At 47.9% G+C, this 22,655-nt stretch overlaps 1 protein-coding gene across 1 annotated transcript in view; it reads left to right on the forward strand.

Annotated features, from left to right (window-relative positions):
* YTHDC2 (YTH N6-methyladenosine RNA binding protein C2) overlaps window positions 1-22,655 on the forward strand; it is a 408,514-nt gene that overhangs the window by 164,860 nt on the left and 220,999 nt on the right. The gene's annotated exons all lie outside the window — the stretch shown is intronic.

Consider the following 22,655-nt stretch of genomic DNA (forward strand, 5'->3'; position numbering starts at 1 on the left):
CAGAAACAGGGTTAAAACAGAGAGGGGGGGCACTTATTTGGCGATATGATTACATATGTGAAAATGCTATAAGGGAAAACACTTGTATAAGGGGTTGTCCCTGTATAATTATAGCGTTTTTGGTGTGTGCTGGCAAACTCTCCCTCTGTCTCCCCAAAGGGCTAGTGGGGTCCTGTCCTCTATCAGAGCATTCCCTGTGTGTGTGCTGTGTGTCGGTACGTGTGTGTCGACATGTAGGAGGACGATGTTGGTGAGGAGGCGGAGCAAATTGCCTGTATTGGTGATGTCACTCTCTAGGGAGTCGACACCGGAATGGATGGCTTATTTAGGAATTACGTGATAATGTCAACACGATGCAAGGTCGGTTGACGACATGAGACGGCCGGCAAACAAATTAGTACCTGTCCAGGCGTCTCAGACACCGTCAGGGGCTTGTAAAAACGCCCATTTACCTCAGTTGGTCGACACAGACACGGACACTGACTTCAGTGTCGACGGTGAAGAAACAAACGTATTTTCCTTTAGGGCCACACGTTACATGTTAAGGGCAATGAAGGAGGTGTTACATATTTCTGATACTACAAGTACCACAAATAAGGGTATTATGTAGGGTGGGAATAATCTACTTGTAGTTTTTCCTGAATCAGATAAATTAAAGTGTGTGATGATACGTGGGTTTCCTCCGATAGAAAATTATTGGAGGTATACCTTTTCCCGCCAGAAGTGAGGGCGAGTTGGGAAACACACCTTAGGGTGGATAAGGCGCTCACACGCTTATAAAAACAAGTGGCGTTACCGTCTCCAGATACGGCCGCCCTCAAAGAGCCAGCTGATAGGAAGCTGAAAAATATCCTAAAAAGTATATACACACATACTGGTGTTATACTACGACCAGCAATCGCCTCAGCCTGGATGTGCAGCGCTGGGGGGGCTTGGTCGGATTTCCTGACTGAAAATATTGATACCCTTGACAGGAACAATATTTTATTGACTATAGAGCATTTTAAGGATGCATTTCTATATATGCGAGATGCGCAGAGGGATATTTGCATTCTGGCATCAAGAGTAGATGTGATGTCCATATCTGCCAGACGATGTTTATAGACACGACAGTGGTCAGGTGATGCGGATTCCAAACAGCACATGGAAGTATTGCCGTATAAAGGGGCGGTCCATCGGACCTGGTGGCCATGGCAACAGCTGGAAAATCCACTTTTGTTACCCCAAGTCACATCTCAGCAGAAAAGGACACAGTCTTTTCAGTCTCAGTCCTTTCGTACCCATAAAGGCAGGCGGGCAAAAGGCCAGTCATATCTGCCCAGGGTTAGAGGAAAGGGAAGAAGACTGCAGCAGGCAGCCCATTCCCAGGAACAAAAGTCCTCCACAGCTTCTGCCAAGTCCGCAGCATGACGCTGGGGCCATACAAGCGGACTCAGGTGCGGTGGGGGGTCATCTCAAGAGTTTCAGCACGCAGTGGGCTCACTCGCAAGTGGACTCCTGGATCCTACACGTAGTATCCCAGGTGTACATTGGAAATTCGAGACGTCTTCCCCTCACAAGTTCCTGAAGTCTGCTTTACCAACGTCTCCCTCCGACAGGGAGGCAGTATTGGGAAAAAATTCACAGGCTGTATTCCCAGCAGGTGATAATCAAAGTACCCCTCCTACAACAAGGGAAGGGGTATTATTCCACACTATATTGTGGTACTGAAGCCAAACGGCTCGGTGAGATCTAAAAGATTTGAACAATTACATACAAGGGTTCAAATCAAGATGGAGTCACTCAGAGCAGTGATAGCGAACCAGGACGATATGGTGTCACTGGATATCAGGGACGCTTACCTACATGTCCAAATTTTGCCCTTCTCACCAAGGGTATCTCAGGTTCGTGGTACAGAACTGTCACTATCAGTTCAGACGCTGCCGTTTGGATTGTCCACGGCACCCCGGGTCTTTACCATGGTAATGGCCGAAATGATGATTCTTCCTAAAAGAAATATGGACGCTTTCCTGATAAGGGCAAGGTCCAGAGAACAGTTGGCGGTCGGAGTAGCACTATCTCAAGTAGTTCTACGACAGCACGAGTGGATTCTAAATATTCCAAAATCGCAGCTTTTTCCGACGACACGTCTAATGTTCCTAGGAATGATTCTGGACACAGTCCAGAAAAGGATGTTTTCTCCCGGAGAAGAAGACCAGGGAGTTATCCGAGCTAGTCAGGAACCTCCTAAAACCAGGAAAAGTATCAGTGCATCATTGCACAAGGGTCCTGTGAAAAATGGTGGTTTCTTACAAAGCGATCCCATTCGGTAGATTTCACGCAAGAACCTTTCAGTGGAATCTGCTGGGAAAATGGTCCGGATCGCATCTTCAGATGCATCAGCGGATAACCCTGTCTCCAAGGACAAGGGTGTTTTCTTCTGCGGTGGCTGCAGAGTGCTCATCTATGAAAGGGCCGCAGATTCGACATTCAGGACTGGGTCCTGGTGACCACGGATGCCAGCCTGAGTGGCTGGGGAGCAGTCACACAAGGAAAAAATTTCCAGGGAGTGTGATCAAGTCTGGAGACTTCTCTCCACATAAATATACTGGAGCTAAGGGCAATTTACAAGGCTCTAAGCTTAGCAAGACCTCTGCTTCAAGGTCAGCCGGTATTGATCCAGTGGGACAACATCACGGCAGTCGCCCACGTAAACAGACAGGGCGGCACATGAAGCAGGAGGGAAATGGCAGAAACTGCAAGGATTCTTCGCTGGGCGAAAAATCATGTGATAACACTCTCAGCAGTGTTAATTCCGGGAGTGGAAAACTGGGAAGCAAACTTCCTCAGCAGGCATAACCTCCACCCGGGAGAGTGGGGACTTCAGCGGGAAGTCTTCCACATGATTGTAAACCGTTGGGAAAAACCAAAGGTGGACATGATGGCGTCCCGCCTGAACAAAAAACTAGACAAATATTGAGCCAGGTCAAGGGACCCTCAGGCAATAGCGGTGGACGCTCTGGTAACACTGTGGGTGTACCAGTCAGGGTATGTGTTCCCTCCTATGCATCTCATACCAAAAGTACTGAGAATCATAAGAAGGAGATGAGTAAGAACGATACTCGTGGTTCCGGATGGGTCAAGAAGGACTTGGTACCCGGAACTTCAAGAGATGCTCACGGAAGAACCGTGGCCTCTACCTTTAAGAAAGGACCTGCTCCAGCAGGGGCCTTGTCTGTTCCAAGACTTACCGCGGCTGCGTTTGACGGCATGGCAGTTGAACGCCGGATCCTGAAAGGGCATTCCAGATGAAGTCATCCCTACCCTGGTCGAAGCCAGGAAGGATGTAACCGCAAAACATTTTCACAGCATTTGGCGAAAATATGTTGCGTGGTGTGAGGCCAAGAAGGTCCCTACAGAGGAATTCCAACTGGGTCGTTTCCTACATTTCCTGAAAACAGGACTGTCTATGGGCCTAAAATTAGGGTCCATTAAGGTTCAAATTTCGACCCTGTCAAATTTCTTCCAGAAAGAACTGGCTTCAGTGCCTGAAGTTCAGACGTTTGTAAAAGGGGTACTGCATATACAGCCTCCTTTTGTGCCCCCAGTGGCACCTTGGGATCTCAATGTTGTTTTGAGTTTCCTAAAGTCACATTGGTTTGATCCACTCACCACTGTGGAATTAAAATATTTCACATGGAAGGTGAAGATTCTATTAGCCCTGGCTTCAGCCAGGCGTGTGTCAGAATGGGCGGCTTTATCATATAAAAGCCCTTACTTAATTTTTCATTCTGACAGGGCAGAATTGAGGACTCGTCCTCAATTTCTCCTTAAGGTGTTTTCTGTTTTTCACATGAACCAACCTATTGTGGTACCTGCGGCTACTAGGGACTTGGAGGACTCCAAGTTACTTGACGTTGTCAGGGCCCTGAAAATATATGTTTCCAGGACGACTGGAGTCAGAAAATCTGACTCGCTGTTTAGCCTGTATGCACCCAACAAGATGGGTGTTCCTGCTTCTAAGCAGACGATTGCTCGCTGGATTTGTAGTACAATTCAGCTTGCACATTCTGTGGCAGGCTTGCCACAGCCAAAATCAGTAAAAGCCCATTCCACAAGGAAGTGGGCTCATCTTGGGCGGCTGCCCGAGGGGTCTCGGCTTTACAACTTTGCCGAGCTGCTACTTGGTCAGGGGCACACCCTGACTGAGGAGGACCTGGAGTTCTCTCATTCGGTGCTGCAGAGTCATCCGCACTCTCCCGCCCGTTTGGGAGCTTTGGTATAATCCCCATGGTCCTGACGGAGTCCCCAGCATCCACTTAGGACGTTAGAGAAAATAAGAATTTACTTACCGATAATTCTATTTCTCGTAGTCCGTAGTGGATGCTGGGCGCCCATCCCAAGTGCGGATTGTCTGCAATACTTGTACATAGTTATTGTTACAAAAATCGGGTTATTCTTGTTGTGAGCCATCTTTTCAGAGGCTCCTTCGTTGTTATCATACTGTTAACTGGGTTCAGATCACAGGTTGTACGGTGTGATTGGTGTGGCTGGTATGAGTCTTACCCGGGATTCAATATCCTTCCTTATTATGCACGCTCGTCCGGGCACAGTATCCTAACTGAGGCTTGGAGGAGGGTCATAGGGGGAGGAGCCAGTGCACACCACCTGATCCTAAAGCTTTTATTATTGTGCCCTGTCTCCTGCGGAGCCGCTAAACCCCATGGTCCTGACGGAGTCCCCAGCATCCACTACGGACTACGAGAAATAGAATTATCGGTAAGTAAATTCTTATTATTGCAGCTATATCAGGGAAAAACACTTATATAAGGTTATCCCTATATATATATATAGCGCTCTGGTGTGTGCTGGCAAACTCTCCCTCTGTCTCCCCAAAGGGCTAGTGGGGTCCTGTCCTCTGTCAGAGCATTCCCTGTGTGTGTGCTGTGTGTCGGTATGTTGTGTCGACATGTATGAGGAGGAAAATGGTGTGGAGGAGGAGCAATTGCCTGTGTTAGTGATGTCACCCACTAGGGAGTCGACACCTGACTGGATGGTCTTATGGAAAGAATTACGTGATAGTGTCAGCACTTTACAAAAGACTGTTGACGACATGAGACAGCCGGCAAATCAGTTAATACCTGTACAGGCGTCTCAAACACCGTCAGGGGCTCTAAAACGCCCGTTACCTCAGGTCGATACAGACACTGACACGGACACTGACTCCAGTGTCGACGGTGAGGAAACAAACGTATTTTCCAGTAGGGCCACACGTTACATGATCACGGCAATGAAGGAGGTTTTGAACATTTCTGATACTACAAGTACCACAAAAAAGGGTATTATGTGGGGTGTGAAAAAACTACCCGTAGTTTTTCCTGAATCAGATGAATTAAATGAGGTGTGTGATGAAGCGTGGGTTTCCCCCGATAAAAAACTGCTAATTTCTAAAAAATTATTGGCATTATACCCTTTCCCGCCAGAGGTTAGGGCACGTTGGGAAACACCCCCTAGGGTAGATAAGGCGCTCACACGCTTATCAAAACAAGTGGCGTTACCGTCTCCTGATACGGCCGCCCTCAAGGAACCAGCTGATAGGAAGCTGGAAAATATCCTAAAAAGTATATACACACATACTGGTATTATACTGCGACCAGCAATCGCCTCAGCCTGGATGTGCAGTGCTGGGGTGGCTTGGTCGGATTCCCTGACTGAAAATATTGATACCCTGGACAGGGACAATATATTATTGACTATAGAGCATTTAAAGGATGCATTTCTATATATGCGAGATGCACAGAGGGATATTTGCACTCTGGCATCAAGAGTAAGTGCGATGTCCATTTCTGCCAGAAAAGGGTTATGGACGCGACAGTGGTCAGGTGATGCGGATTCCAAACGGCATATGGAAGTATTGCCGTATAAAGGGGAGGAGTTATTTGGGGTCGGTCTATCGGACCTGGTGGCCACTGCAACGGCTGGGAAATCCACCTTTTTACCCCAGGTCACCTCTCAGCAGAAAAAGATACCGTCTTTTCAGGCTCAGTCCTTTCGTCCCCATAAGGGCAAGCGGGCAAAAGGCCACTCATATCTGCCCCGGGGCAGAGGAAGGGGAAAAAGACTGCAGCAGACAGCCTCTTCCCACGAACAGAAGCCCTCCCCCGCTTCTGCCAAGTCCTCAGCATGACGCTGGGGCCTTACAAGCGGACTCAGGCACGGTGGGGGCCCGTCTCAAGAATTTCAGCGCGCAGTGGGCTCACTCGCAAGTGGACCCCTGGATCCTGCAGGTAGTATCTCAGGGGTACAAATTGGAATTCGAGACGTCTCCCCCTCGCCGGTTCCTGAAGTCTGCTTTACCAACGTCTCCCCCCGACAGGGAGGCGGTATTGGAAGCCATTCACAAGCTGTATTCCCAGCAGGTGATAATCAAGGTACCCCTCCTACAACAGGGAAAGGGGTATTATTCCACGCTGTTTGTGGTACCGAAGCCGGACGGCTCGGTGAGACCCATTTTAAATCTGAAATCCTTGAACACTTACATAAAAAGGTTCAAGTTCAAGATGGAGTCACTCAGAGCAGTGATAGCGAACCTGGAAGAAGGGGACTATATGGTGTCTCTGGACATCAAGGATGCTTACCTCCATGTCCCAATTTGCCCTTCTCACCAAGGGTACCTCAGGTTTGTGGTACAGAACTGTCACTATCCGTTTCAGACGCTGCCGTTTGGATTGTCCACGGCACCCCGGGTCTTTACCAAGGTAATGGCCGAAATGATGATTCTTCTTCGAAGAAAAGGCGTCTTAATTATCCCTTACTTGGACGATCTCCTGATAAGGGCAAGGTCCAGAGAACAGTTAGAGGTCGGAGTAGCACTATCTCAAGTAGTACTACGACAGCACGGATGGATTCTAAATATTCCAAAATCGCAGCTGATTCCGACGACACGTCTGCTGTTCCTAGGGATGATTCTGGACACAGTCCAGAAAAAGGTGTTTCTCCCGGTGGAGAAAGCCAGGGAGTTATCTGACCTAGTCAGGAACCTCCTAAGACCAGGCCAAGTGTCAGTGCATCAATGCACAAGGGTCCTGGGAAAGATGGTGGCTTCTTACGAAGCGATTCCATTCGGCAGATTCCACGCAAGAACTTTTCAGTGGGATCTGCTGGACAAATGGTCCGGATCGCATCTTCAAATGCATCAGCGGATAACCCTGTCTCCAAGGACAAGGGTGTCTCTCCTGTGGTGGTTACAGAGTGCTCATCTCCTAGAGGGCCGCAGATTCGGCATTCAGGATTGGGTCCTGGTGACCACGGATGCCAGCCTGAGAGGCTGGGGAGCAGTCACACAGGGAAAAAATTTCCAGGGCTTGTGGTCAAGCATGGAATCGTCACTTCACATAAATATCCTAGAGCTAAGGGCCATTTACAATGCCCTAAGTCAGGCAAGGCCTCTGCTTCAGGGTCAGCCGGTGTTGATCCAGTCGGACAACATCACGGCAGTCGCCCACGTAAACAGACAGGGCGGCACAAGAAGCAGGAGGGCAATGACGGAAGTTGCAAGGATTCTTCGCTGGGCGGAAAATCATGTGATAGCACTCTCAGCAGTGTTCATTCCGGGAGTGGACAACTGGGAAGCAGACTTCCTCAGCAGACACGATCTTCACCCGGGGGAGTGGGGACTTCACCCAGAAGTCTTCCACATGATTGTGAACCGATGGGAAAAACCAAAGGTGGACATGATGGCGTCCCGCCTGAACAAAAAACTGGACAGATATTGCGCCAGGTCAAGGGACCCTCAGGCAATAGCTGTGGACGCTCTGGTAACACCGTGGGTGTACCAGTCAGTATATGTGTTCCCTCCTCTGCCTCTCATACCCAAGGTACTGAGAATCATAAGAAGGAGAGGTGTAAAGACTATACTCGTGGCTCCGGATTGGCCAAGAAGGACTTGGTACCCGGAAATTCAAGAGATGCTCACGGAAGACCCGTGGCCTCTACCTCTAAGAAAGGACCTGCTCCAGCAGGGACCATGTCTGTTCCAAGACTTACCGCGGCTGCGTTTGACGGCATGGCGGTTGAACGCCGGACCCTGAAGGAAAAAGGCATTCCGGATGAAGTTATCCCTACCCTGATCAAAGCCAGGAAGGATGTAACTGTGCAACATTATCACCGTATTTGGCGTAAATATGTTGCGTGGTGTGAGGCCAGGAAGGCCCCTACAGAGGAGTTTCAACTGGGTCGATTCCTGCATTTCCTGCAAACAGGACTGTCTATGGGCCTCAAATTAGGGTCCATTAAGGTTCAAATTTCGGCCCTGTCGATATTCTTCCAAAAAGAACTAGCTTCAGTTCCTGAAGTTCAGACGTTTGTCAAGGGAGTACTGCATATACAGCCTCCTTTTGTGCCTCCAGTGGCACCTTGGGATCTCAATGTAGTTTTGGGATTCCTAAAATCACATTGGTTTGAACCACTCACCACTGTGGATTTAAAATATCTCACATGGAAAGTGGTAATGCTGTTAGCCCTGGCTTCAGCCAGGCGTGTATCAGAATTGGCGGCTTTATCCTATAAAAGCCCTTACCTAATTTTTCATACGGACATGGCAGAATTGAGGACTCGTCCTCAATTTCTCCCTAAGGTGGTTTCAGCATTTCACTTAAACCAGCCTATTGTGGTGCCTGCGGCTACTAGGGACTTGGAGGATTCCAAGTTGCTGGACGTAGTCAGGGCCCTGAAAATATATGTTTCCAGGACGGCTGGAGTCAGAAAATCTGACTCGCTGTTTATCCTGTATGCACCCAACAAGCTGGGTGCCCCTGCTTCTAAGCAGACGATTGCTCGTTGGATTTGTAGTACAATTCAGCTTGCACATTCTGTGGCAGGCCTGCCACAGCCAAAATCTGTAAAAGCCCATTCCACACGGAAAGTGGGCTCATCTTGGGCGGCTGCCCGAGGGGTCTCGGCTTTACAACTTTGCAGAGCAGCTACTTGGTCAGGGGCAAATACGTTTGCAAAATTCTACAAATTTGATACCCTGGCTGAGGAGGACCTGGAGTTCTCTCATTCGGTGCTGCAGAGTCATCCGCACTCTCCCGCCCGTTTGGGAGCTTTGGTATAATCCCCATGGTCCTTTCGGAGTCCCCAGCATCCACTAGGACGTTAGAGAAAATAAGAATTTACTTACCGATAATTCTATTTCTCATAGTCCGTAGTGGATGCTGGGCGCCCATCCCAAGTGCGGATTGTCTGCAATACTTGTACATAGTTATTGTTACAAAAATCGGGTTATTATTGTTGTGAGCCATCTTTTCAGAGGCTCCTCTGTTATCATGCTGTTAACTGGGTTCAAATCACAAGTTGTACGGTGTGATTGGTGTGGCTGGTATGAGTCTTACCCGGGATTCAAAATCCTTCCTTATTGTGTACGCCCGTCCGGGCACAGTATCCTAACTGAGGCTTGGAGGAGGGTCATAGGGGGAGGAGCCAGTGCACACCAGGTAGTCCTAAAGCTTTTACTTTTGTGCCCAGTCTCCTGCGGAGCCGCTATTCCCCACGGTCCTTTCGGAGTCCCCAGCATCCACTACGGACTATGAGAAATAGAATTATCGGTAAGTAAATTCTTATTGTATATATATGTATATATATATATATATATATATATATATATGTGTGTGTGTATATGTATGTATGTTTAGGTTATTATGTGTGTAATTGTGTATTACATTATGTATATTCATATTATGATTTATAATGAATGCTGAAGTAATAGTATTCCTTCTCATGTGCTGGTCGCTCTGTTGATAAAGCTCTAGGTTGGCCGTGACGAGTTGGTCTCAGATCCTCTCAAGGAGTCTGAATGTTTATTCTTTTCCCGCCGCGGATAGAATACTGCGAAAGTCAACTCCTGGTCGATACGGGGCCCTGTTACAAAGGATCGTATAGAGGAAGCTAAGTGATATTTTATTTCTATGCTTTGGTAGTATTTGCATTACATGCACATGAGGGAGTGTTTATATTCGGAAAGGCATCCGATAGAATTACCCTAAAGAGAGGGGGGATGTTCCTTATGTTGGTTCTTCTCTATAACATTGCTTCAGGCTGCCGTACGTATACAGGAGGTGTGGCCGGGGGAATGCTGAGGCTGACTCCGAGAGATACTAGAGTTTTTCCCTGGGACGGGTGTACCGCTGTTTGGGGATGCCTCAGTTCAGTCAATCTCGGCGGATACTGCTGGTAAATCTAACTTCGTGAGTTATTCTCCTTCACAACAGTTTGTGACGCATTCTTTTGTGGGATGCAGTCGTTTTAACCGGTTCGATACCGTTCTTTTTTCCTTTTCTGTGCAGACAGTGGAAGGTGAAAAGGTAAGAGCTCTGTAGCCTTGTTAGGTTCGCAGAAGCGGATGTCGTTTTCTGTTTCTACCACATCCACCACATGTCGCTGAGTCTATCTGGCTGGAGCCCACTTCGGTGGGAACTCGTCTACTACTTTTCAGTCAGTCCGGGAATAGACTAGGACCTGTGAGTTAATTATAGAATCCAAAGGGGGACATTCTGGCGTTACAGATGTTTCCCCTCACTGATTTTTCTAATAGATCTTGCCGTTTCACCTCTGGATGTGGAGGTAGTACGCGACGCCATACCAAAGGTGCGTCAGGTTCAGGGCATTGTCCTGCTGTCCCTGTTTAAAAAAAAACCAAAAAAAAAACTAGAGGTTTAAATGCGTTATTCTCCGCGTTCAGATTACCTGGGTGGATATCCAGGATTGTCTTTGCCATTTCACCGGAGTGATGGCAGTGGGATGGTATTCTTTCAATAGTAAAAGCCATTGTTGTTCTGTACTGGGACACTCTCCTGATTAAGGCGAGGTCAAGACACAAGTGGTGCAAATCGTTGTTTCTCTCTGACTGTTCTTCAACACAGGGGAAGGCTGTTATTCCCAACGACGCAGGCGTCGGAGGTGGGTATCAGAGTAGATACGGAATGGTTGAAGTTCTGTGTGTTCCTGTGGAAAGAGGTCTGAGGATCCGGAGTCGGATCAGATTTGCAGTGACAATCCATCAATATGTTCCGTTGATGAAGAAGATCGGTGCGGCCTAAGAGGCCTTTTCGGTGAGCAGGTCAAATGCCAGAGTGGTTTTCACGCGGCCAGTTGGAAATGTGGTCCGGGTCTCACCTGCGCATGCGCCGGAATATAATCCTAAAGGCCAGGTTTAGGACACCTGTGGTGTCGGCTCAGTTCTCACCTCCTAGAGGGACGAAGGTTCGGAATCCAGGATGAGATCCTGGTGTCCATGCATGCAGATCTCCGAGACTGGGGAGCAGTCCGTGCAAGGGAAGTATTTCCAGAGGAAAAGATCGAGCTGGGAAGCTTGTCTGCAATAAGCTTTCTTGAATTAAGAGCTATTTTCAATGAACATATGCTTCGTGATCTGCCCGTGTTAATTCTGTCGGACGACTTGACAGCAGTGGTGTAAGTAAGCCGCTAGGGTAGAACAAGGAGCAAAGCGGCAATGGCAGATGCCGAAAAAGTTTTCCGCAGGGTGGAAAGACTGGTAAACGCTATATTAGCAGTCTACGTTCCGGATGTGAACGTCGGAGAAATAGATTCCTCTACAGACGTGATCTCCATCCGGGAGAAATACGGTCGTCATCGAGAAGTTTTCACTGAAGCGACAAGTCGTTGAGGGGTGCCTCAATTGGACATTTTGGCATCTCTCGCCTCAACGAGAGATCTCAGAGATATTGTTCCAGGTCAGAGGACACTCAAGCTATAGCAGTGGACGTCCTCGGGACACCTTGGGTGTTTTCAGTTGGTAACATACATAGTAACATAGTATCTAAGGTTGAAAAAAGACAATTGTCCATCGAGTACAACCTATTTGTGGTCTCCTATGCACGATTATTTTGTAGAAAATTTTGACTGAAGTTGATGACTGCCGTTACATTTTACCCCTCTTTTTTATAATAACCATAGTGCGTGACTATGCCCCGTAACCCTGGATATCCTTATCCATTAGGAATTTATCTAACCCATTCTTAAAGGTGTTGACTGAGTCTGCCATTACAACTCCCTCAGGCAGGGAATTCCAAACACGTATCGTCCTTACCGTAAAAAAGCCTTTACGTCGTATTGTGCGGAATCTCCTCTCCTCTAACCTGAGCGAGTGTCCACGAGTTCTCTGTGTAACCAAAAACAGGTCCTGCGCAAGATCTGTATAATGTCCCCTTATATATTTGTAAATGTTGATTATGTTCCCTCTTTATCTCCTCTTTTCCAGTGTAAACATGCCTAGTCTTGCAAGTCTTTCCTCGTATTCCAGCGTCTCCATACCCTTAATTAGTTTGGTCGCCCGCCTTTGAACCTTTTCTAGCTCCAGGATATACTTTTTGTAGTAAGGTGCCCAGAATTGTACACAGTATTCAAGGTGTGGCCTCACAAGGGATTTATATAACGGGAGTATAATACTCTCGTCCCTAGCATCAATTCCCCGTTTTATGCATGCTAATATCTTATTAGCCTTCTTTGCTGCAGTCCTACTTTGGGTACTACTGCTTAGTTTGCTATCTATGAGGACACCTAAGTCCTTTTCCAGTACAGAATCCCCTAATTTTACCCCATTTAGTAGGTAGGTGTTATTTTTGTTCTTGTTACCACAGTGCATTACCTTACACTTGTCTGTATTGAAGCGCATTCTCCATTTCGCTGCCCAAGCTTCTAATTTAAGTCGTTCTGAAGCGACTCCGCATCCTCCTCCGTATTAATAACTTTACACAATTTGGTATCATCTGCAAAAATTGACACCATGCTCTCTAGACCTTCTGTTAGGTTGTTAATGAAAATACTGAACAATAGCGGTCCTAATACTGAGCCTTGCGGCACACCACTTAGCACTTCAGTCCAAGTTGAAAAAGATCCATTAACCACAACGCGCTGCTCCCTATTATCTAACCAGTATTTGACCCAAGTGCATATTGTGCTTCCTAGCCCTGATTCTTGTAGCTTGTAGATAAGTCTCATGTGTGGTACAGTGTCGAATGCTTTGGCAAAATCTAAAAAGATTACATCCACCTCTTTACCCTGATCTAGGTTTGCGCTTACTGTTTCATAAAAGCCAAGTAAATTGGTTTGACAGGATCTGTCCTTCATAAACCCATGTTGATTCTTTTTAATGACCTTATTGACTTCAAGGAACTTCTGAATACTATCTCTTAGAATACCTTCCAATTCCTTCCCCACTATAGATGTAAGACTAACTGGTCTATAATTACCTGGTTCAGCTTTACTTCCCTTTTTGAATATAGGCACTACTTCCGCTATACGCCAGTCTTTGGGAACCACACCTGATATTACTGAATCCTTAAAGATCAAAAATAGCGGTTTTGCAAGTTCAGAGTGAAGCTCCATTAGAACCCTTGGGTGAATACCATCGGGACCTGGTGACTTATTAATCTTTAAATGTTTTAATCGGTCACAGACTACTTCCTCGCATAAATAAGTACCTATCAGTGGGATATTCTCATTATTGAGATTATGTGTTAGTCCCTGAATTGGGTCCTCTCTAGTAAATACTGTTGAAAAAAACTCATTTAGTGTGTCCGCTATGTCATTATCATTTTTGCTTAAGACTCCCAACTTGTCTTTAAAGGGCCTATACTCTCCTTCTTTAATCTCTTGCTATTAATGTATTTAAAGATTTTTTTGGGATTCGCTTTGCTTTCCTTTGCTACTAGTTTTTCAGTTTCTACTTTAGCCGCTCTTATTTCCTTTTTGCAAATTTTGTTACATTCCTTATAGTGCTGAAATGACTCTGCTTCCCCGTCAGATTTGTGTTTTTTAAATGCTCTCCTTTTCTTGCCCATAAGTTCCTTTATCTGTTTGTTAAGCCACATCGGTTTATGATTTTTATTCCTTTTTTTGCTGCTCGTAGGAATAAATTTGAGTGTATTTTCTCTAACGTCCTAAGTGGATGCTGGGGACTCCGTAAGGACCATGGGGAATAGCGGCTCCGCAGGAGACTGGGCACATCTAAAGAAAGCTTTAGGACTATCTGGTGTGCACTGGCTCCTCCCCCTATGACCCCCCTCCAAGCCTCAGTTAGATCTTTGTGCCCGAACGAGAAGGGTGCACACTAGGGGCTCTCCTGAGCTTCTTAGTGAAAGTTTTTAGTTTAGGTTTTTTATTTTCAGTGAGACCTGCTGGCAACAGGCTCACTGCATCGAGGGACTAAGGGGAGAAGAAGCCAACTCACCTGCGTGCAGAGTGGATTGGGCTTCTTAGGCTACTGGACATTAGCTCCAGAGGGACGATCACAGGCCCAGCCTGGATGGGTCCCAGAGCCGCGCCGCCGGCCCCCTTACAGAGCCAGAAAGCAGAAGAGGTCCAGGAAAATCGGCGGCAGAAGACGTCCTGTCTTCAACAAGGTAGCGCACAGCACTGCAGCTGTGCGCCATTGCTCTCAGCACACTTCACACTCCGGTCACTGAGGGTGCAGGGCGCTGGGGGGGGGCGCCCTGAGACGCAATAAAAAACACCTTGGATGGCAAAAAATGCATCACATATAGCTCCTGGGCTATATGGATGCATTTAACCCCTGCCAGAATACATAAAAAAATGGGAGATAAGGCCGCCGATAAGGGGGCGGAGCCTATCTCCTCAGCACACTGGCGCCATTTTCCCTCACAGCTCCGTTGGAGGGAAGCTCCCTGTCTCTCCCCTGCAGTCACTACACTACAGAAAGGGTTAAAAAAGAGAGGGGGGGGCACAAATTACGCGCAGTATTAAAGATACAGCAGCTATAAGGGAAAAAAACACTTATATAAGGTTATCCCTGTGTATATATATATAGCGCTCTGGTGTGTGCTGGCAAACTCTCCCTCTGTCTCCCCAAAGGGCTAGTGGGGTCCTGTCCTCTATCAGAGCATTCCCTGTGTGTGTGCTGTATGTCGGTACGTTTGTGTCGACATGTATGAGGAGAAAAATGATGTGGAGACGGAGCAGATTGCCTGTAATAGTGATGTCACCCCCTAGGGGGTCGACACCTGAGTGGATGAACTGTTGGAAGGAATTACGTGACAGTGTCAGCTCTGTATAAAAGACAGTGGTTGACATGAGACAGCCGGCTACTCAGCTTGGGCCTGTCCAGACGTCTCATAGGCCGTCAGGGGCTCTAAAGCGCCCGTTACCTCAGATGGCAGATATAGACGCCGACACGGATACTGACTCCAGTGTCGACGGTGAAGAGACAAATGTGACTTCCAGTAGGGCCACACGTTACATGATTGAGGCAATGAAAAATGTTTTACACATTTCTGATAATACGAGTACCACCAAAAAGGGGTATTATGTTCGGTGAGGAAAAACTACCTGTAGTTTTCCTGAATCTGAGAAATTAAATGAGGTGTGTGATGATGCGTGGTTTTCCCCCGATAACAACTGATAATTTCTAAAATGTTATTGGCATTATATCCTTTCCCGCCAGAGGTTAGGGTGCGTTGGGAAACACCCCCTAGGGTGGATAAAGCGCTCACACGCTTGTAAAGGCTCTACCCTCTCCTGAGATGGCCGCCCTTAAGGATCCTGCTGATAGAAAGCAGGAGGGTATCCTAAAATGTATATACACACATACTGGTGTTATACTGCGACCAGCAATCGCCTCAGCCTGGATGTGCAGTGCTGGGTTGGCGTGGTCGGATTCCCTGACTAAAAATATTGATACCCTAGATAGGGACTGTATATTTTTGCCTATAGAGCATTTAAAAGATGCATTTCTATATATGCGTGATACACAGCGGAATATTTGCCGACTGGCATCAAGTCTAAGTGCGTTGTCCATTTCTACCAGTAGAAGGTTATGGACACGTCAGTGGTCAGGTGATGCGTATTCCAAACGGCATTTGGAAGTATTGCCTTATTAAAGGGAGGAGTTATTTGGGGTCGGTCTTTCAGACCTGGTGGCCACGGCAACAGCTGGGAAATCCACGTTTGTACCCCAGGTCGCCTCTCAACATGAGAAGACGCCGTATTATCAGGCGCAGTCTTTTCGTGGACAAGCGGGCAAAAGGTTCCTCATTTCTGCCCCGTGACAGAGGGAGAGGAAAAAGGCTGCAGAAATCAGCCAGTTCCCAGGAACAGAAACCCTCTCCCGCCTCTGCCAAGCCCTCAGTATGACGCTGGGGCTTTACAAGCAGAATCAGGCACGGTGGGGGGCCCGTCTCAATGAATTTCAGCGCGCAGTGGGCTCACTCGCAAGTAGACCCCTGGATCCTTCAGGTGATATCTCAGGGGTACAAATTAGAATTCGAGACGTCTCCCCCTCGCCGTTTCCTAAAGTCGGCTTTACCGATATCTCCTTCTGACAGGGAGACAGTTTTGGAAGCCATTCACAAGCTGTATTCCCAGCAGGTGATAATCAAGGTACCCCTCCTGCAACAGGGAACGGGGTATTATTCCACACTGTTGTGGTACCGAAGCCGGACGGCTCGGTGAGACCGATTCTAAATCTAAAATCTTTGAACACTTACATACAGAGGTTCAAATTCAAGATTGAGTCACTCAGAGCAGTGATTGCGAACCTGGAAGAAGGGGACTACATGATGTCTCGGGACATCGAGGATGCTTACCTTCATGTCAAAATGTACCCTTCTCATCAAGGGTACCTCAGGTTTATGGTACAGAACTGTCACTATCAGTTCAGACGCTGCCATATGGATGGTCCACGGCACCCCGGGTCTTTACCAAGGTAATGGCCGAAATGATGATATTCCTTCGAAGGAAGGGAATTTTAGTTATCCCTTACTTGGACGATTCCCTGATAAGGGTAAGATCCAGGGAACAGTTGGAGGTCGGTGTAGCACTATCTCAGGTAGTGTTGCGGCAGCACGATTGGATTCTCAATATTCCAAAATCGCAGCTGGTTCCGACGACTTGTCTTCTGTTCCTAGGGATGATCCTGGACACAGTCCAGAAAAAGGTGTTTCTCCCGGAGGAGAAAGCCAGGGAGTTATCCGAGCTAGTCAGGAACCTCCTAAAACCGAGCCAAGTCTCAGTGCATCAATGCACAAGGGTTCTGGGTAAAATGGTGGCTTCCTACGAAGCAATCCCATTCGTCAGATTCCACGCAAGAACTTTCCAGTGGGACCTGCTGGACAAATGGTCCGGGTCGCATCTTCAGATGCATCAGCGGATAACCCTGTCACCAAGGACAAGGGTGTCCCTCCTGTGGTGGTTGCAGAGTGCTCATCTTCTAGAGGGCCGCAGATTCGGCATTCAGGACTGGGTCCTGGTGACCACGGATGCCAGCCTGCGAGGCTGGGGAGCAGTCACACAGGGAAGGAATATCCAGGGCTTAGGGTCAAGCCTGGAGACATCACTTCACATAAATATCCTAGAGCTAAGGGCCATTTACAATGCTCTAAGCTTAGCAAGACCTCTGCTTCAAGGTCAGCCGGTGTTGATCCAGTCGGACAACATCACGGCAGTCACCCACGTAAACAGACAGGGTGGCACAAGAAGCAGGAGGGCAATGGCAGAAGCTGCAAGGATTCTTCGCTGGGCGGAAAATCATGTGATAGCACTGTCAGCAGTATTCATTCCGGGAGTGGACAACTGGGAAGCAGACTTCCACAGCACGACCTCCACCGGGAGAGTGGGGACTTCACCCAGAAGTCGTCCACATGATTATAAACCGTTGGGAAAAACTCGACAGGTATTGCGCCAGGTCAAGGGACCCTCAGGCAATAGCTGTAGACGCTCTGGTAACACCGTGGGTGTACCAGTCAGTGTATGTGTTCCCTCCTCTGCCTCTCATACCCAAGGTACTGAGATTGATAAGATGGAGAGGAGTAAGCACTATATTCGTGGCTCCGGATTGGCCAAGAAGGACTTGGTAACCGGAACTTCAAGAAATGCTCACAGAGGATCCGTGGCCTCTACCTCTAAGAAGGGACCTGCTCCAGCAAGGACCCTGTCTGTTCCAAGACTTACCGCGGCTGCGTTTGACGGCATGGCGGTTGAACGCCGGATCCTGAAGGAAAAAAGGCATTCCGGATGAAGTCATCCCTATCCTGATCAAAGCCAGGAAGGATGTAACCGCAAAACATTATCACCGCATTTGGCGAAAATATGTTGCGTGGTGCGAGGCCAGTAAGGCCCGACGGAGGAAATTCAACTGGGTCGATTCCTACATTTCCTGCAAACAGGAGTGTCTATGGGCCTGAAATTGGGGTCCATTAAGGTTCAAATTTCGGCCCTGTCAATTTTCTTCCAAAAAGAACAAGCTTCAGTCCCTGAAGTTCAGACGTTTGTAAAAGGGGTACTGCATATACAGCCTCCTTTTGTGCCTCCAGTGGCACTTTGGGATCTCAATGTAGTTTTTGGGTTCCAAAAGTCACATTTGGTTTGAACCACTTAAATCTGTGGAGTTAAAATATCTCACATGGAAAGTGGTCATGCTGTTGGCCCTGGCCTGGGCCAGGCGCGTGTCAGAATTGGCGGCTTTATCCTGTAAAAGCCCTTATCTGATTTTCCATTCGGACAGGGCGGAATTGAGGACTCGTCCTCAGTTTCTCCCTAAGGTGGTTTCAGCGTTTCACCTGAACCAACCTATTGTGGTGCCTGCGGCTACTAGGGACTTGGAGGACTCCAAGTTGCTAGACGTTGTCAAGGCCCTAAAAAAATATGTTTCCAGGACGGCTGGAGTCAGGAAAACTGACTCGCTGTTTATCCTGTATGCACCCAACAAGCTGGGTGCTCCTGCTTCTAAGCAGACTATTGCTCGTTGGATTTGTAGTACAATTCAGCTTGCACATTCTGTGGCAGGCCTGCCACAGCCAAAAATCTGTAAATGCCCACTCCACAAGGAAGGTGGGCTCATCTTGGGCGGCTGCCCGAGGGGTCTCGGCTTTACAACTTTGCCGAGCAGCTACTTGGTCAGGAGCAAATACGTTTGTAAAATTCTACAAAATTGATACCCTGGCTGAGGAGGACCTAGAGTTCTCTCATTTGGTGCTGCAGAGTCATCCGCACTCTCCCGCCCGTTTGGGAGCTTTGGTATAATCCCCATGGTCCTTACGGAGTCCCCAGCATCCACTTAGGACGTTAGAGAAAATAAGAATTTACTTACCGATAATTCTATTTCTCGTAGTCCGTAGTGGATGCTGGGCGCCCATCCCAAGTGCGGATTGTCTGCAATACTGGTACATAGTTATTGTTACCAAAAAATCGGGTTATTGCTGTAGTGAGCCATCTTTTCTAGAGGCTCCTCTGTTATCATGCTGTTAACTGGGTTCAGATCACAAGTTGTACGGTGTGATTGGTGTGGCTGGTATGAGTCTTACCCGGGATTCAAGATCCTTCCTTATTGTGTACGCTCGTTCGGGCACAGTATCCTAACTGAGGCTTGGAGGGGGGTCATAGGGGGAGGAGCCAGTGCACACCAGATAGTCCTAAAGCTTTCTTTAGATGTGCCCAGTCTCCTGCGGAGCCGCTATTCCCCATGGTCCTTACGGAGTCCCCAGCATCCACTACGGACTATGAGAAATAGAATTATCGGTAAGTAAATTCTTATTTTTAGCTAGCAGGAATTTTAGTACCTCCCATTTCTCCGTAGTATTTTTTCCTAAAAACAAACCTTCCCATTCAATATCCCTGAAAAATACCCTCATCTTTTCAAAATTCGCTTTGCTAAAGTTTAGAGTCCTAGTTGAGCCAGTATAGGGCTGTTTATGAAAACTGATATTGAATGTGACCATATTGTGGTCGCTGTTTCCTATGGGTTCCCCTACTATGTTTCCCCTCCGTTTTCACTCTTTTGAAGGTGATAAACGTAAGACGAACAATGGTTCAGGTGATCCTCATTGTTCCGGTCTAAATGAGGAGGGCTTGGTATCCAGTTTTTCAGGATTTACTCATAGAAGATCCCTGGCCTCTTCCTCTACGTGAGGAACTGTTACAACAAGATCCAGGCGTGATCAAAACTTACCGCGGCTGCGTTTGACGGCGTGGCGGTTGAACGCCATATCCTAACCAGAAAGGATATTCCCAGTGAAGTCGTTTCCACACTTCTTCGGGCTAGAAAAGAAGTAACGGCAAAGCCTTACCACCGTGTTTGGAGAAAATGTGTGTCTTGGTGTGAATCCAAGAAGGCTACTACGGAAGTTTTCAGCTGGGTCGTTCTTCTCCATTCTTTGCAAGCAGGTGTTGGGTGCAGGCCTAAAGTTAGGCTCCATTTCAGTGCGGTTTTGGCCTTGTAAATTTTCTTTCGATAAAGAATTGGCAACCTTTCCGGAAGTTCGGACCTTCGTGGAAGGAGTACTGCACATCCAACCTCCATTTGTGCCCCCATTGGCACCGTGGGACCTTGACATAGTGTTGCGTTTTCTTGTGTCAAAATGTTTGGAACCTTTATGGAAGGTTGTGTTAAAGTTTCTCTCTTGGAGAGTGGTCATGCTTTTGGCTTTGGCGTCCGCAGTGCGGATGTCGGAAGTAGCGGCTGGGTCTCACAAGAGCACCTGTTTGATCTTCCAGGTGGATAGAGCGGAATTGAGAACTCAGATAATAGTTCTGCCAAAAGTGGTTTCGATGTTTCGCAGAAACCTGCCTATTTGATGCCTGTGGTTGCTTAAGCATTGGCTGATTCAAGGTCTCTCGATGTAGTCAGGGCTGTGAATATTTATGTCGCCAATTTGGCTCGGATTGGGTAAACAGAGGCTTTGTTTGTCCTGTATGCCCCAGCGTGATTGGGGCGCCTGCGTCTCTGCAGTCTGTTACACGCTAGATCTGTGATACGATTCGGCATGCTCGTTCTACAGCTGGATTGCCGTTACAGAAGTCGGTGGTGACCCATTCTACTAGGTAGATGGGCTCTTCTTGGGCGGATGCCCGAGGAGTCTCACCGGTTCAGCTTTGCCGAGCGGATACTTGGTCGGGTTCAAACACTTTGGCTAAGCTATACAAGTTTGATACCCTGGCTGATGGGGACCTCATGTTTGCTCAATCGGTGCTGCAGAGTCGTCCGCACTCTCCCGCCCAGTCTGGAGCTTTGGTATAAACCCCATGATCCTTACGGAGTCCACAGCATCCTCTAGGACGTATGAGAAAATATGATTTTAGTACCTACCGGTAAATCCTTTTCTCTTAGTCCGTAGAGGATGCTGGGCGCCCGTCCCAGTGTGTACTGTGTCTGCAGTTATTGGTTATGGTTACACTCTTGTGGTGTTTCTTTTCTGTCAGGCTGTTGTTGACGTTGTGCATGCCATGGCATGCGGTGTCTTATTATTGGTTGTGTTGACACACAGGTTGTGTTACATATTCTCTCAGCATGTGGCTGTGTATTGTTCATGCCGTGGGCTGGTGTTCTATTGAATGCCACGTACTGCGGCATGTTCAAGGTGTGAGCTGGTATGACACTCACCGTGTTTAAACAATAAATTCTTTCCTCGAAATGTCCGTCTCCCTGGGCACAGTTTTCTAACTGAGGTTTGGAGGAGGGGCATAGAGGGAGGAGCCAGTTCACACCCATTCAAAGTCTTATAGTGATCCCATGTTTCCTGCGGATACCGTCTATACCCCATGGTCCTTACGGAGTCCCCAGCTTCCTCTACGGACTAAGAGAAAAGGATTTACCGGTAGGTATTAAAATCCTATTTTTTCTCTCAACTTTAGTTAGAGCTGCAGTAGCAGTGAAGAGAGCGGGATGCTGGCGGACTTTGCGACCAGCATGCACGCTCCGTCTCCCGGTGTCCGCGGGCAGCAGTACTAGCAACGTGGATAGGGACTTCCGCCACGGGACCTCAGAAGCACCACAGTCTCCCCCGCGACCGGAACTGGTGGGTAGGTGATGCCGGCTCCCTGCGTTCAGGGAGCCACGGCAAGTGGCGATCCTCTCCCGATGTAGCGAGCTGGCGGGAGAGCAGGTGAGTGGGTGCACAGGTCACTGTGCTTCTCCCACTAGATCACCAAGGCACAGCAGCAGGGCAGGAATGCAGTTCCCTTGGGTTTCACATCTGTGGGGGAGGGTGCCTTGCCTGCAGCCCCTCCCCCACCCCTGGTACTTACTAGTAGCATGGCTCATGATCTGCCCCTGGGCTGTTCCTCCTTCCTCCTCTCTCAGCCATTGTAACTCACATGTTGGCTTGGAGTTACAGAGAAAGGAGGGTCTGACCACTGTTTCCCCTGTACCCCTCTTCAGAGCCTGGGTTCAGTCTATTTCTTCTGCCTGATTGATTCTTACAGGACAGTTGAGTATCTTGGCCCATTTCTTGTTTCCAAGCATTGTTTGGCTGAGTGATTGTGTGCGTTACTACAGTGTTTTTGGTTGGGCTCGCATACCCTATACAGAGTCTATTTCTGTAGAGGGTGCTTCGGTGACAGGCCTGTTCCTTTTTTGTTTTTTGTTCTCAACACTTCTGTGGTGTGTGGAACATTAACTCATTATCACCATTGTATTACGTACATACATACACATTACAGCAATGTCTTCCAGAGGCAAAAAGGTTGTTTCTCCCGAACCTCCCACTTGCCGTGTGTGCTATAATATTCTGTCTCCACAGGATTCATTAGATGCTGGCCTGTGCAGAGCATGTATTGCAGCACCACCACAGGCACCTGCAACTGTTACACCGGAATCGGCTTGGGCATCCGCCCTTACTCAGGTGATGACACAGCTTGTGGATCGCTTA

The sequence above is a fragment of the Pseudophryne corroboree genome, chromosome 1, assembly GCF_028390025.1.
Source record: "Pseudophryne corroboree isolate aPseCor3 chromosome 1, aPseCor3.hap2, whole genome shotgun sequence".
Taxonomy (NCBI): Eukaryota; Metazoa; Chordata; class Amphibia; order Anura; family Myobatrachidae; genus Pseudophryne; species Pseudophryne corroboree.